Source organism: Myodes glareolus, chromosome 16, assembly GCF_982192425.1.
Source record: "Myodes glareolus chromosome 16, mMyoGla1.1, whole genome shotgun sequence".
NCBI lineage: Eukaryota > Metazoa > Chordata > Mammalia > Rodentia > Cricetidae > Myodes > Myodes glareolus.
In genome coordinates this window covers 69,039,554-69,053,683 of record NC_142041.1, presented here as the reverse complement: position 1 = coordinate 69,053,683, position 14,130 = coordinate 69,039,554, and the positions used below count along the sequence as shown (strand labels likewise).

Below are 14,130 nucleotides of genomic sequence, written 5' to 3'. Positions count from 1 at the left end.
TAGGCCCATACATAGGGAGCAGCACTATTAGGAGGTATGGCCTCACAGGAGGAAGTGTGGTGCTGCTGGAGGAGGTGTGACCTTACTGGAGGAGGTGTGGCCTCACTAGAGGGAGGAGGTGTGGCCTCACAGGAGGAAGTGTGGTGCTCCTGGAGGAGGTGTGGCCTTACTGGAGGAGGTGTGGCCTCACTAGAGGGAGGAGGTGTGGCCTCACTAGAGGGAGGAGGTGTGGCCTTACTGGAGGAGGTGTGGCCTTATTAGAGGAGGTGTGGCCTTACTAGAGGAGGTGTGGCCTCACTGGAGGAGGTGTGGCCTCACTGGAGGAGGTGTGGTGCTGTTGGAGGAGGTGTGGCCTTACTGGAGGAGGCGTGGCCTCACTGGAGGAGGTGTGGTGGCCTTGCTGGAGGAGGTGTGGCCTCACTGGAGGAGTTGCACCCTCACTGAAGGAGGTGTGGTGCTCTTGGAGGAAGAGTGGCACTGGGGATGTAGATCTCAGGTATTCAAGCCTGGCCAGTGTCTCACTGTGTCTTCCTGCTGCTTCAAAATGTAGATCCACTCTCAGCTACCTCTCCAGCATCATATCTGTCTGCATGCTGCCATGTTTCGCTTCCCGCCGTGATGATAATGGACAAAGCCTCTGACAGTCTAAGCTAGTTCAATTAAATTATTCTTTTATAAGAGTTGCATGGTCACCGTGTCTCTTCACAGCACAGAAATCCCACTAAGACACCATGTACAACCTTCAAAGATATTCCATGCCCACCCTCCAATGCCCTACTTGCCTCAGCTAAGTCCAGCTCCTGAACTGTCTATCATCTCCCCAAATAGCACACAGCTGGGGACCAAGTCAGCACAGGACCTGTGGGGGCATCTCATAGTCAAACTGCAGCATCCATATGTCCCAGAGTTACTTTAATTGAAAAGGTCAATTGTATGTTTTCAGAGGAAAAAAGTTAATTATTAATATGGACAAAGAAAGCAATTCTGAGATTGTTTAAAACTGGCTTCAAAATGGAAGAGTACAGTATTTTCTTTCTATTTCTTAAGTGACTGAATTTTGTTAGATATTGAGCATTTCTTGAATATGTGACTGGAAATGCATCAAAAGAAGAGAAAAAACTGTTTGAAATTGCTGTTGTGCTGGCTCTCCAAATGAAAATAGCATCTACTGGACTCAGCTGGCTCCTTGTGCGTACAAGCAAAACAGCCCCCATGCTCTGTTTCTTTTCTCTCCAAGAGAAATTGGTCTCCCAGAGCCGTAGACAGCTGGCCGGCATCTCTTCTGCCTGCGCCACATGCATGCTGGGCTCTGCAGATTATTACCAGCGCCAACATCTGGCTCTGCTTGCCTACTTTAAACAGAGCTCCATTTTTCTGTTTCCAGAAACAGGAAATACCATGTGCTTTCCAGTGGAATTCGGGATTAAATATTTCTAAAAGCAACTGCTGGGTTTACAAGACATCTTGGAGTGATGGTTTATTTTACAGCTTTTTGCCCACGGGAATTCTTTCTGTGTGAATTGCTGTGAAATTTCCAAGGCCCCTTGTTCTTCTCTGAAGCTGGTCTTTTACCCTTACTTTCCCCTAGAGGCACACGGGTGAGACTTCACTATGACCTGACCACCAAGCAACACTCCAAACACCAGTTTTGATACCTATTCAAAATAGGAAAGTGATTTCTGTCATTGTTCCACTTTGTCTGTTCAGTGCCGGGAGGCTTAAACCCAAGGGACCTTGTGCATGTTCGGCCAGCACCACTAAGCTATAGTCCTTCACGCAGATGGGAGGATTGGCCACTGCCACGTATATAGGACTAAAATAGGAACCTCATTCAAGCAGAAGAGAGCGGTACGAACAATGCATGTCCTTCTATTTCTAAAGCACGACCCTAGCTGCAGGCTACTTTCTCTCCCTGCAGTCTTTTGTCCCCATGTAACAGGACTGACCTGCACTGCCGAGATGGTACAGGACTGGAGGTAGAAGAAACTAATTACTGGGAAAGATCAAAAAGGTGGGGTTTGAGGAAGATGTGTAGTGGGGTATAAATGACAGAAATGAATCATTCACTAAAAATTGATTGTAGTTTTGGGTGACGGAGATCGCACCTTTTACCTGAAGTTCTTCTCATTTACTACATAAACCAGACGTGATGAACAGGGCTGTACTTTTAGCACTTGGGAGGTGGAGGCCGACTGATCCAAAGTTCAAGGTCACCCTTGAATACGGGGAGAGTTTGAAGCCAGCCTGGACACCCACCTTCTGATCCTTAGCTTGGTGTATTACAGTGACGTGACAGATGCAGACCAGACATGAGCCTAGGCCGACTCTGCCCCAGGAGAGGAACGCAATGAGTCTCTGAGGTTGGGGTAAGTCAGGAAATGGGGATACCCATAATATAAAGACAATTCTGAAAACACTCTCTGCTTTCACCTTTGTAAAAAACTGTCTCTTGCTGTCAGAAGTTTTCTTCCTCCCAACAGAAACTATCAAATCCGTAAGCCCTGCCTTTTTTAAACTCTGCAGTAGTAAGGCACATGACACTGAGTGCCTTTAGCAAGCTTTTCCTCCAACGGATCCTTCTGCCCCCATCTGCCTACCCTCACAGCAAACTACTCTAGATCTGAGCACTTGTGGTTCCCTTTGTCAGGGCTTTACAGAAAGTTCCAAAAGCAGCTCAGGAAACAAGATAGACTGCTAACCTGAGCCCAACCAGGGATTCAGTTACAGTTTCTAGCGACACCGTTTGCACTGTGCGTGTTCAAACCCTGCAAACTTGACAATCAACTGTGCCCAGAGGTCAAGTGTAGAGTTTCCTAGCAAGCTTTTCACCAAGAGACACCCAAGTTCTTTGCTTCCAACTCTGACTCAGCCTCACCAGTCACTTTGAATCCCACCCCACCCCCACCCAGTTTTCTCATCTGGATAGTCTCTGTGGGGGTAGGCAGAATAGGAGATTTTCATGTCCAAGAATCCCGTTGAGTAAAAAAGACCAGAAAATGTAATTAAGAAAGGTAAAGAATCTTTCAGTCCAGATTCCTGAACTCAGAGATCATCCTGTGATTCTCAACAAAAATAGTTTAATTTTAAAGAAAGAAGGAAATCTATCCTGGGTACAGCTTTTTGAAGGAGGAAAGAATAGATTTGTGCAGTTGCTAAGGTCATTGGATGAAGAAATTCTCAAAGAGCATGCTCTGCTGGCCATAAGGAATACAAATGTCAGAGAGAGAGAGAGAGAGAGAGAGAGAGAGAGAGAGAGAGAGAGAATATCTGTTATTCTTATCACATAACAACAGCAGCTAAAAAGAAAATAAATTCAAAATGCGACATGGTCAATATTAAGATTCAATCAATACTAAGGCAATATTACATGTTTCATGTTTTAAATGCCAATAATAGTGGCTCAAAACACAATGACAGTAGATCACATTAATTACTTTTTTTGAGCCATGAAGTGCTTGAAGTCAATAATTACCACCCAGAAAAAATATTTTAGATGGAGTTGCTGGGACGTTGGTAAACTAGAATAAATGTGGGTTTGTCAACTTACGGGATTTAGAACGGCCTAAGCGAAACATGTCTGGCATTTCTGTGCAGGCATCTGCAGAGCATTAACCAAGCAAGAAAGAGCTACCCTGGCTGTGGGTGGTACCATGCCATAGGCTAGGGTCCTGGAGGGAAAAATGGAAAGAGAAAGAAGAGAAAAGAAGGGAGCTGAGCGCCAGCACCATCTCTCCTGTGTTCTGTCTGGGAATGCAGTGTGTTCAGCCGTCTCATGCCTTCCCCACCATCAGGGACTGTACCCCTCAAACAATGACCCCCAATATCTCTTCCTTCCTGGACTTGTTTTTATTTTGTCACAGCAACAATAAAAGTACAAACATGGGGTTCTTTACCTAGAAGTCCCAACATGGTATATTCTACTAATTTCTGGTTTAATCAAAATACTCTTATTGGGAAAGCTGGACCAGGGGCTGGAGATGCCTCTGTGGTTATTGGGAAAGCTGGACCAGGGGCTGGAGATGCCTCTGTGGTTATTGGGAAAGCTGGGCCAGGGGCTGAGAGATGCCTCTGTGGACTCTGGGAAAGCTGGACCAGGGGCTGAGAGATGCCTCTGTGGTTAAGAGTACATCCTAGTTTTCAGAGGACCCAGGAGCAATCCCCAGAGCCTACATTCAGCAGCTGACAAGTGCCTGTAACTCCAGTTGCAGGGGATCTAGGCCTTCTTCTGGGTTTCTTAGGCATCTCCGTACATATGGTGCACATAAACTCACACAGCACCACCACATACAGATGGATAAAAATAATTAAAACATTTAAAAAACTTAACCAAATTTATAATCTATGGTGTAGCAGATTCCCTCATTCTAAAGGATTTGTCCTTTTTATGAACTCATTCATTTTTTCATTTTATAATCAAAAGAGATTACAGTTACAGTAGGGACAAGCTGACCTCTGCAGTAGAATATACAAAGATACACTTTTTTCTGTTCTGCCAGCCAGCTCTCATATAACCACATGAAGACTCCTTAGTAATTATAAAAGCTCAGCCAATAGCTTAGACTTGTTTCTAACTAGCTCTTATAACTTAAATTATCCCATTTATATCAATTTACTTTCTTCCTCATGGTTTTATTACCTCTATCTCATTTTGTATGTCAGACTTTGTCTGGCTGGCTTCTCCCCATGTCTCCTGGTGACTCTACCCTTCTTCGTTCCGGTGCTCTCTTCCTGCCCAACTATTGGCCATTAAGCCCTTCATTAAACCAATGAGAGCAACACATATTCACAGTGTACCAAAAGGTTATTCCACAATAACACTTGCTTCTAGAAGTTTTCAGACTGGGAGTGCAGTCTATGCATTAATCATGAGAATTAGCTTTGAAACACATTTGAGTTCTCAATGCAGATCCTGATATGAACAATTTGGAAATGAAAACTTATCTCCAGTGAGTAGTTTGGTGAAAGGAGAAAGAAATTGAGTCTGGAGAAAGAGGCCGAGACTGGAGACTTCCCTTGCCAGAATTGGTGCTTTCTCCTCAATCGCTCTTCCTGGGTAAAATGAGGATGGTGCTTGCTCCCGTCCCTGGAGGGCACGGGTGTTGTTCCTCTAAATCCCCGGCAAAACTTGTGCTGTGTAACTGCAGGACTATAACGCTCTGGAAACTGCATTTTGCAACCCCAATACCCAAAGCTGTGAAATTGGATGGGTAAAAAAAGACATATTTCCTCATTAGAAAATAAACTTTCTAACTCAAAGTTTTGGCAAAGTCTTTAGAAACACATGGAGAGTAGATGCAGAAAGCATTTTCTTTACAGATTCAAATCATTTCCTTAGGGTTACCACAACCCTGCCTGCCATCTGAAGCGTGCGTCCACCGGATCCGTCAGCTGAAGTAGAGTGGGCTCATCTTGTTGCTCTGCCACAGCCCTGCCTGAGTCAGGATCTTTCACTCAACCTGAAGGTCACTGATTCAACTAGAATACCTGGTCATGGAGCCCCAGGGATCAGTACATCTCCACGTCCCCAGATCTAACATTACAGGTGTGTGTTTCTACATCTGGCCTTGTAAGTGAGTTCTATAGACCCAAACTTAGGTCCTCGTGTATGTGAGGCGAGCACTTCACCAACCAAGCCCTCCAGAATGTGTTTTTGATGCATGTAAAATAGATACAATAACTTTTCATATCTAATTTAGAAGATCATTGTAGGAATCAATGATGTAACTGTGATGGTTAATTTTGTCAGATTTCCAAGATTTAGAGTCTCTTCCGAAAGAAGCCTCTGGGTGTGTCTGCAAAGGTGTTTCCAGGGAGGTTTCCCTCGGTGGGCAGGGCCATACCGAGGGTTGGAATATTGGAATAAAGCCGAAGCATCCCAGCACTCATGCCGACTGCAGATGCAGTGTGACCAGCTGCATCACACCCCTGCTTTCTGCACCATCGGAGACTGGACTCTCAAACCATGACTCAAAACAATGGCTTCCTTCTTTGAGTTGCTGTTGCCAAGCAATTTGTTAAAGCAATGATAAAAGTAACTAATACAGTTTGGTAGTGAAATCCAGTTTTATAAGCTCTTGAGTCAATGAGCTTCTAACTGAGACAGGAGGTCAAGCCGGATGGATCCTGCATTCTTAGCCCCAAAGTACCTTTCCACACTGAAGAGTGGGTCAAAAATCTCCCACACACTCTCCTCTGCAACACAGTAACATTCCCTTCCCAGTCCCTGCTTCCTTTCCCTTGTCATGAGCGTTTTTTTTATCTAGCCAACTTCACACTCCCTTTAAAAGTGAAACATGTGTCCAACAAAGGAACTTGTGGATGTTCAATATCACCCGTGCCTTGTTTTCCTGTTAAAGAACTCTTCAGAAACTCGCGCAGAGGAAACCGGGTGCCTTAGACAAAGGTCTGGTTGGTTTAGCAGTCCTGAGTGCCACATCTGGTTATGTGTTCCTACAACGTCTATCCTCAATTTCAGGGTGTGGGTGTAAAAACAAAAGTCGAAGCCAACAAAACCACTGTTAGATTTATCTACAGCTGGTTACAGGCAAGATTCCAGGACCCCCACCCCTACCCGCTGTGCCTAATGGCTAACTAGAATCACTGTGGATGTGCCTTGGAAATTTGTTCTCCTGAGCTAAAGGCTCTTCCCGCTGATTCCCAAACAGACAAACACTTCAGAAGCTGCTCCTGGTTCTCTGCCCTCTAAGTGGCAAGGATGCGGGGCGGGGGAGGCTTGGAGCACCGGTGTCATCTTGGACTCTATTGGGACGGAGATTCTCCCATCCTACAGACCCTCTGAGTCTGTCTGCATGGGAGGCTCTGTATTACCAAACCACCAGGAGATTCCGTGGCACTGGCAGCTTGAGGAGCTTCGGGCAAGGTTAATTACAACCTGCATACCTGGGCTCCACCTCTCGTGTCTCCTGGGCTTATTTGGGGGGTGTGGTCGGGGCAAAAGGCTCTTACAAGCTCCTCAAGTTCTTACAGTACGTACCGTCAAGATGAAAGAAGGTGTCCGGCAAATTGCAGCTCTTGGGGGTTAAGCAATCACCTGAGTTAAACTTGGCCTATGTGGGTTGTCCCGGGACCCTAAAGCAGTTCCGATCCACTGCCTTTTACGAGACGATGGGCTCAGGAGACAAACTCCGGTCACAGAGCTTTAGGTTATCAGCCCCAGTTGCGAGCCTCTAGCACCTGCCCCTGCAGCAGGCGGCCAAGTTCGCTTCGCGCCCGGCCCCGCCCACCCTGCTCGCTCCGCCCTACCCCGCCCGTTAGCCCCGCCCCGTGACGTGCCGCAGCAGTCGCGAACATGCGCACTGGGTCCCGCGCGCCGCTCCTCCGCGCTGTCATTCTCCGCGGCGCGCCGGCCAGTGCGGACTACGGTTCCTGCCCGGCGTGCGGGCGCCGTGACTGCTCCTCCTGAGCGGACTGGCGCCTCGTCTGCAAGTCAACGCCTCCCGTTCGGGGACTCCGTGGCGTCGCATTCCCTCGGAGCGGGAGACACTCACCTGGAGCTCGGAGCGCAGCTCTCAGGGGCTGGCGGCCGCTACGGCGCTTGCTCCGGTCTCCGGCGCAGTCCGGGTCGCCCCGGCCGCACGGTGTACCCGGGAGGGTGCGCCGCCCCGGGCGCGGTAGAACCGAAGCGACAAGGACCGGGCGGATCCTGCGCCCCCTGCCACGGGCCACCGAGGGCCAGCCGGGCTGCGCGCGGCGGAGTTGCTGCGCTTCTTAGCGCGCCGAAGCCCCAGAAGACCCCTGCCTCCTGCGAGCCAGTAAGTTGACTGTAGTTTCTGAAGTTGCAGGCAGCGTGGGAAGGACAGGTTTTATTCCTGTCATGTCAGGCCGAGGTGGCACCTCCTGTTAGCCCGGCTACAGCAGGAGGAGGGAGTGCTGGGCTGCAAAGGAGGGGGGCATGGGACTCGAGGCTGGAGTCCAGGGCTGGCTCCTGCGTCTGCTGAATGCGCCAGTTGGAAATGTGCTAGGAGAGACAGGTGCTCCGAGGGCATTTGGCCCGCCGCTAATTGCACATTTTCATCTCCTTGATTCTGCACGGCGTGGGGTCAGCGGCATCCGCCGCCTCCATCCTAAGAGGCTCTGCTGACAGCCCCTCTGAGGACTGGCACAGAGATGAGAAGCTGAGATGTTGCTGCTCAGGCCTGCAGGCTTTCTGTGCATCCCACTTCACCCTTCCCCTAGGCAGAAGTTGGCAACCTCCCATAATTGGAACCTAGTCCTTTAGGGAAAAACAACTTCTATGTCAATTGAGTGTTTTGTGCTCCAAGGCAGAGAAAATGAGAAAAGAGATCTGCGCGCTTTAATTCATATGCTCTAAGAATGTGGGCAAGTCTCAAAGAAAGACATTCAGATGATGGTTGAGTTGTCCGGCATCTCTTATGTAAGCCTCCTGACCGGGTAGCTTTGCATTCGTAAGGGCTGCAGCTGTGTCTCCACTCCATTTGTTTCAAGTCCAGCTTGAACCGTATTTAATGAAAATGTTGACATGATATAGCGGTTTGTAGTCAGAAACCGGGCAGTCTTTAAATTGGAGTGTCTTCTTTTAATGGGGAGCACGGGAAGAACTCGGTGTATTTTTCAAGGCAGTTCAAGGAATTAGATACATAAATCATGCTTTAAAACACCATACATTGTACAGAGAGCATGCTCAGGATCCCCTTAGAACACATCCTCTTTTGTTTTAGGAAAAGTAGAGACTGTTCGTGCAGACAATTGTTGAGTCTGAAAGTTAAGTGCACTGATGGGTTTAATTATCCTAATAAACAAAGAGCATGGTTTGTAGGTAGCTGCAGTGGCCTACTTTTAAGGGTAGAAATCTTTAACCTTTCTTTCTCAGCTGCCCGCTAGAGATTCTTTTAAAGCAGAGCAATGCATTCATGCCATTGATGTTAATACTTGAGTTGATTGAATTTGTAAAAGGAATTCTTTGAAATACCATACAGCCCTGCTGTGTGGCTGATAGCAGTGGGTATTATAAAAAATGATATTTAGAGTACTGACCATAGAAGGTGTTACATTAACCAAGTGCTCATGTTGCCGCTGTTTTGTGATTTGTATGTATCCACAGAGAGAAAAGGGTAGAGAGAAAAAGGACATACATGAATTTTGATTTGAAATAAACACTCAGGGATGTGAGTCCACATAAGGTTTATTTAGATGACCTTTAGAAAGAGGTGTGTACATATTAAGGTGTTTCAGTGAAAAACACAAACCAAGATGAACTAACTAGATACAGGCACCTGATTTAAACAGTTTTTATTTTAAGAATTCTAAGAAAAAAGAAAGGTTTTGTTTTAAAAGTTAAAAAGCCAGTCAACACATTGACTTTATAAGAGCATTGAGTGCTGACGTCTATAAGAAATTTTGGCCAAGTGTGGGCATCAAACAGGCTAGCCTATTGTGTCTAGGGGTCACATTACTGTCTTTGTTGGGGGCATTGAGTCCGGGCAAGTTACAGTTCTGTGCCTCAGTATCCCCATCTGTAAAATGTACAGATGTACAGTGTGGCAGTAGCTCCTCCCTCACTGTGCTGTGTGAGGTACCTGCTGCATGTGAAGGTGCCGAGCTGGTGTCAAGTATATTGGGCTGACTTTGGGGAAGAATGTTGATTGCTGTCCACAGAAGCAGGCCACAGTCTAACGGAGTGAGGAGGCTGGCATCGGGCTCACTGCACCAGTGGCACCAGTGGTGCCTCCCTGGTACCTGCAAGGGGGCTGCCTTGTCTCGGCGTTAGAGAGGAGGAAACTGATGCTGAGATCAAATAATAGCAATTAGAGCTAGCCGGTTGGAAACTGTGTTCTTCCCCTCTGCTGCCTCAACTTGCAAGCAAACTAGATGAGTTATTGTCCTCTTTGTCCATGGGAAGTTTGTTTAAAGTTTAAAGTATCCAAACTGCCGGTCCTTTTCTCCACGACGGGAAGCTATTATCATCCTCATTGTTAAATACCAGGCCCTGGTTGCAGTCCCCTTTAGTGCTAGTGTGAGAGAGGGAGCAAGGTGTTTTTGCCTCCTGGGAAAACTCTTATTCTGCTGTTATTTCTTTCTTCCCTGCATATATATATATATATATATATATATATATATATATATATATATATAACTTGCTGTAACTTGATGCTTCATACTTTCATACTGGAGGTTGACGCAGTCAATTCTGCCCCCTGCCTGTCTGTGTAGCTGCCGCGGTGGCACAGAGTCAAGTCACATTGTCCCTGAGCATAGGCTGGTGTCCATGGGGAACTCCACTCAGGCAGGAATGATACCTTGTGCTTAGCTTGGGCTCAGTGTTCTGAAATGGAAACCATTTTTCCATCACAGCTATAAGCACACTTCCTTCAGTCTTAGTCAAAGCCATGGGAAGAAGTTGTGGGGACTCCATATGAGCCATCTTGGTTTGAAATACCTGTGGGCTGTCGAGCTTCTTCCCCGAGTCCTAGGTCTATAGTGACTGAGCAGCCGTGGTACTTCTGTGAGTTTCTTAGGTTCACCTCAGTCATCTCTTTCTGACCTTTGGCCTTTATCTTCTAGACACTAAAATCTAATTGCTAAAGAAAGTTCTTAGGGAGCGGACTTCCCCAGGTGATTTAATGTTTAATGAAATCACCACTGAAAGGTTCCACCCACTTGTCTCAAGTCAAGCCTCCCAAGAGTGAGCTGCCAGTAGGCAGCTTCTGGGAGCCTGGAGACACACCACCACAGCTGCAGTGTGCTGAGAAGAACTCCTGCTGCCAACCGAGTCATCTCTCCAACTCCTGCTGCTGCTGTTCCAGCCTCCTTGTCAGAGGCTACTCACACCCATTGCCTCCGTCGCCTGTTCCCTGTTCCCTGTTCCGTGTTTTCTGGTCAAGTGTCTCCCAAGAACATGTCTATAACTTGAGCTAAGTCTGTGAAAATCATTTGCATATGGTTGTTTTATTTCCTGTCTGTGTGATTTCAGTGGATTTTCTGTCTCCACTTTTAAATCTACAAACTTCCCCCGGACACCCGGTTTTCTTTGGCTGTCAGAAGGGCCATGTACAGCGTGCCGCCGTACCACCCTCCATCCGCCCTCTTGATTTACTGAAGCTAAACAAGTTTGGTTAGTGCTCGGATGGGAGAAGGTCTGTATGCAAAATCCGCAAACCAGTTTTAGTATGGATCTAAGTGGATAAAGACCAGTTGCTCTTCTCTGTTGCCATTTCGCCTTTGACTTTTCACTTTGTATTTGAGATGCTGGGAGTTGATTCTGGTCTTAGCTCCTGCACTGTATGGAGCCTTGGGAATTCTGCACGTTTGTGGTTGTAGAAGCAATCAGTTCTCGCGCAACATGGCAGAGATTACACCTCAGGGCCAGGTCTTTGCAGAGTTCAAGGCCAAGGGGTGGGCTTGAGAGAAGACAACCTTGCACTTGATTTCTCTGGGCACTTTTCTGGTCCCTACTGGCCATCCTTTCTGATAAGAGCTGGAGTGAGTGGCCAGAGGGGAGCACCTGCTCTGTGTTAGCTGTGGTGGCGGCATTGTGTCCACTATTTCCCTCCACCCTCCACTAGCCTTCTGGGCGGTTCCTGTATTATAGTCTTTCCCAGAAGCAGAAACGGGCCCAGAAAGGTCGTGGGTCCAAGATGACATTAGTGAGTTTTGTAAGAAAAAGTAGAACTCAGAACCTTTTGGTTTTCCCACAGAACATCCTCCTGCCTCTGGGGTTTGGGCCATTGTGATAAGTCCTGTAGCAGAAACGTTCTTCTGCTCTCCGGCACCTTCCGCCCCCAGCTGGGGCTGGCTGAATAGGAAGTCTTTCTGTATGTTTGTCGAGATAGACCTTGATTTATGATAGATCTCAAAACCCACATTTCACTTTGCGAAAAAGAGAGCGAAAGCTACGTGTTACTTTGTAAGGAGTACGAAAGCTTCCGGTGACAAGGCAAACTTGCTTCATCTGTGTTTGGGGTCAGATGTTTGCGTCATTGTTCTTAGAGAAAGGAGAAGTGGAAAGGCCTAAGATTTTTCTCAAGTGTTTTATTATTATTATTATTAATCTAAAAATCCCTAAGTTACAACAGCAGCTAACACTCTTGGCACGGCTATGGTTCTTAAAGGGAATGTACCCACACATCTAACAAATAGGTTCAAATGTGTCCTCTCTAAATAAGAGCATTGTATCCAATCTCCCATGTCTGTGACTCCATGCCTTCCTGACTCCAGTCCGGAGAGACAGCAGAGACTCTACACCCCTTCCCTGAGATAATGCCTCTGTGGTGGTGTGGGGGCAGTACAGAGGACAGACAGACAGACTAACTGCCTAGAAGTCAGCCCAGCACATGCCGGGCCAGCGCTCTGCCACTGCATTGCACCCTCAGCCCATTTCTCCTCCATTCCACATTGGAACCAACATCTTCTCAGCTGAAGTATCGCTGGAACATGCAGGCGTAGTGTGGATGGCTTCTCAGTCCCTGCACAGGGCTACAACACTGAGTGGTTTTCAAACCAGCAAGTGATTAAAAACTTATTTTAAAACTGTTTTCTCTTTTCTATACATAGCTCACCAGGGGACAGGAAATTTGAACTGCATGTGCCCTTTATTGGGATACAGAGCACTCCAGCCCGTGAACTGGAGTCTCGGAGTGGACTTTAAAGTTGCTGGCAGCTTTATTCCGCCCTCTGCAGTTGTCCAGGTCTCCAGGTGGCCCAGCCCAGCAGAGCGTACTGGCCCTTTATCTGCAGGTGGTGCTTTCACCTGCCTGCCTCAGCGTACGGAAGGTGTGCCGGTCAACACTGCCAGCACAGGCTGCTGTCACCTGTCATCCTGCCCAGCCAGCCTCAGGGCTGTGTATTTATTCTCTGAGGAATGAAGAGTGACCGGATGGCTCCTCGTGCAGCTGGGTTCGTCTATAAATGACTCCATCCATCACTGTTAAGGCCACGCCAGCCCTTTGCCTCTAACATGGACCCTTGCTTCTTCACCCAGTGGTGTTGAACATGGGAACATGTCTAAGTGAGTCAGAGGCGATGGAGCCACAAAACAGATGTCTTTTCTTTCTTCTTTCTTTCTTTCTTTCTTTCTTTTTCCTTTTCTTTTCTTTTCTTTTTTTGCTTTTGGAGACAGGGTTTTCCTGTGTAGCCCTGGCTGTCCTGGAACTCACTCTCTCACTCTGTAACCAGGCTGGCCTTGAACTCAGAGATCTGCCTGCCTCTGCCTCCCAAGAGCTGGAATTAAAGGCTGTGTCACCATTACTGTCTCCGAAGTGACTTCCTGCCGTTTAAAAGAGGGCCAGTTGCGAACACGGCGATGCACGGTTCCCCTCACCCTCTGCACTCAGCCCTTGGGAACTGTACCCAGAGTGGCCTGTGATTATTCACATCTGAAAAGAGCTGGGAGCCTCTGGTTCACACTTAACCCATCACCAACAGCTTCTCTGCATTTTCATCAACTTCAGTGAGAGTGATGTATATTCATTTGGACATCTTTATCAGATACATATTTTAGGAGATGAAGTGTCAGGCACAGGGATATCCTACTCCATAGAACTGTCAAAGAACTAACTTAATAAAAAAATAAATGAAAAACTTAGGAGTTAAAAAAAAGAAAGAGTAAGCATATGGCTTCCCTTCAGGAAGCTGTGCCTGGCCTGAGTCTTAAGTGATTCTGATGATGTCACTGAGTCGCTAGTAGACTGTATGGCCACACTTGGTGCTGCAGTGAGCTTGAGCATGTCACGCTCTGCTCTTTGGGGACTGGGAGCTGAACTCTGGGCCTCATCACACTAGGTAAGCACTCTGTCACTGAGCAATGTCCCCAGTGTTCTTTCACCTTTCATTCTGAGACAGGGTTCGCTAAGTTGCTCAAACCGGCCTGAATTCATAATGCAGCCCAAGTAATCCTCCAGCCTCAACCTCACAAGTGACTAGGATGACCAACCAGTACTCCCAGACCTGACCGAGGCTGTTCTTTTAGAATACCTGGTGTATTGTATCAACAAAACAGATGAGCTGGGGGACAGAAAGGGAACGCCAGATTTACGTCCAAATTCAGCCTGGTAAGGGAATAGACACTGGGGAGAGGCGGAGAAGCAAGGAGGGCTCCCTAGATGGCTCCGCTCAGATAACTGAGGAGACAGAAGTGCCTTTGGTGTTGACAGT

At 47.3% G+C, this 14,130-nt stretch overlaps 1 protein-coding gene across 1 annotated transcript in view; it reads left to right on the top strand.

Annotated features, from left to right (window-relative positions):
* The first annotated feature begins 7,757 nt into the window (after window positions 1-7,757).
* Pag1 (phosphoprotein membrane anchor with glycosphingolipid microdomains 1) overlaps window positions 7,758-14,130 on the top strand; it is a 149,876-nt gene continuing 143,503 nt past the window's right edge. The window contains exon 1 of the mRNA XM_048419804.3: window positions 7,758-7,772. The gene's annotated coding sequence lies outside the window, so the exon portion shown is untranslated. The remainder of the gene's footprint in view (window positions 7,773-14,130) is intronic.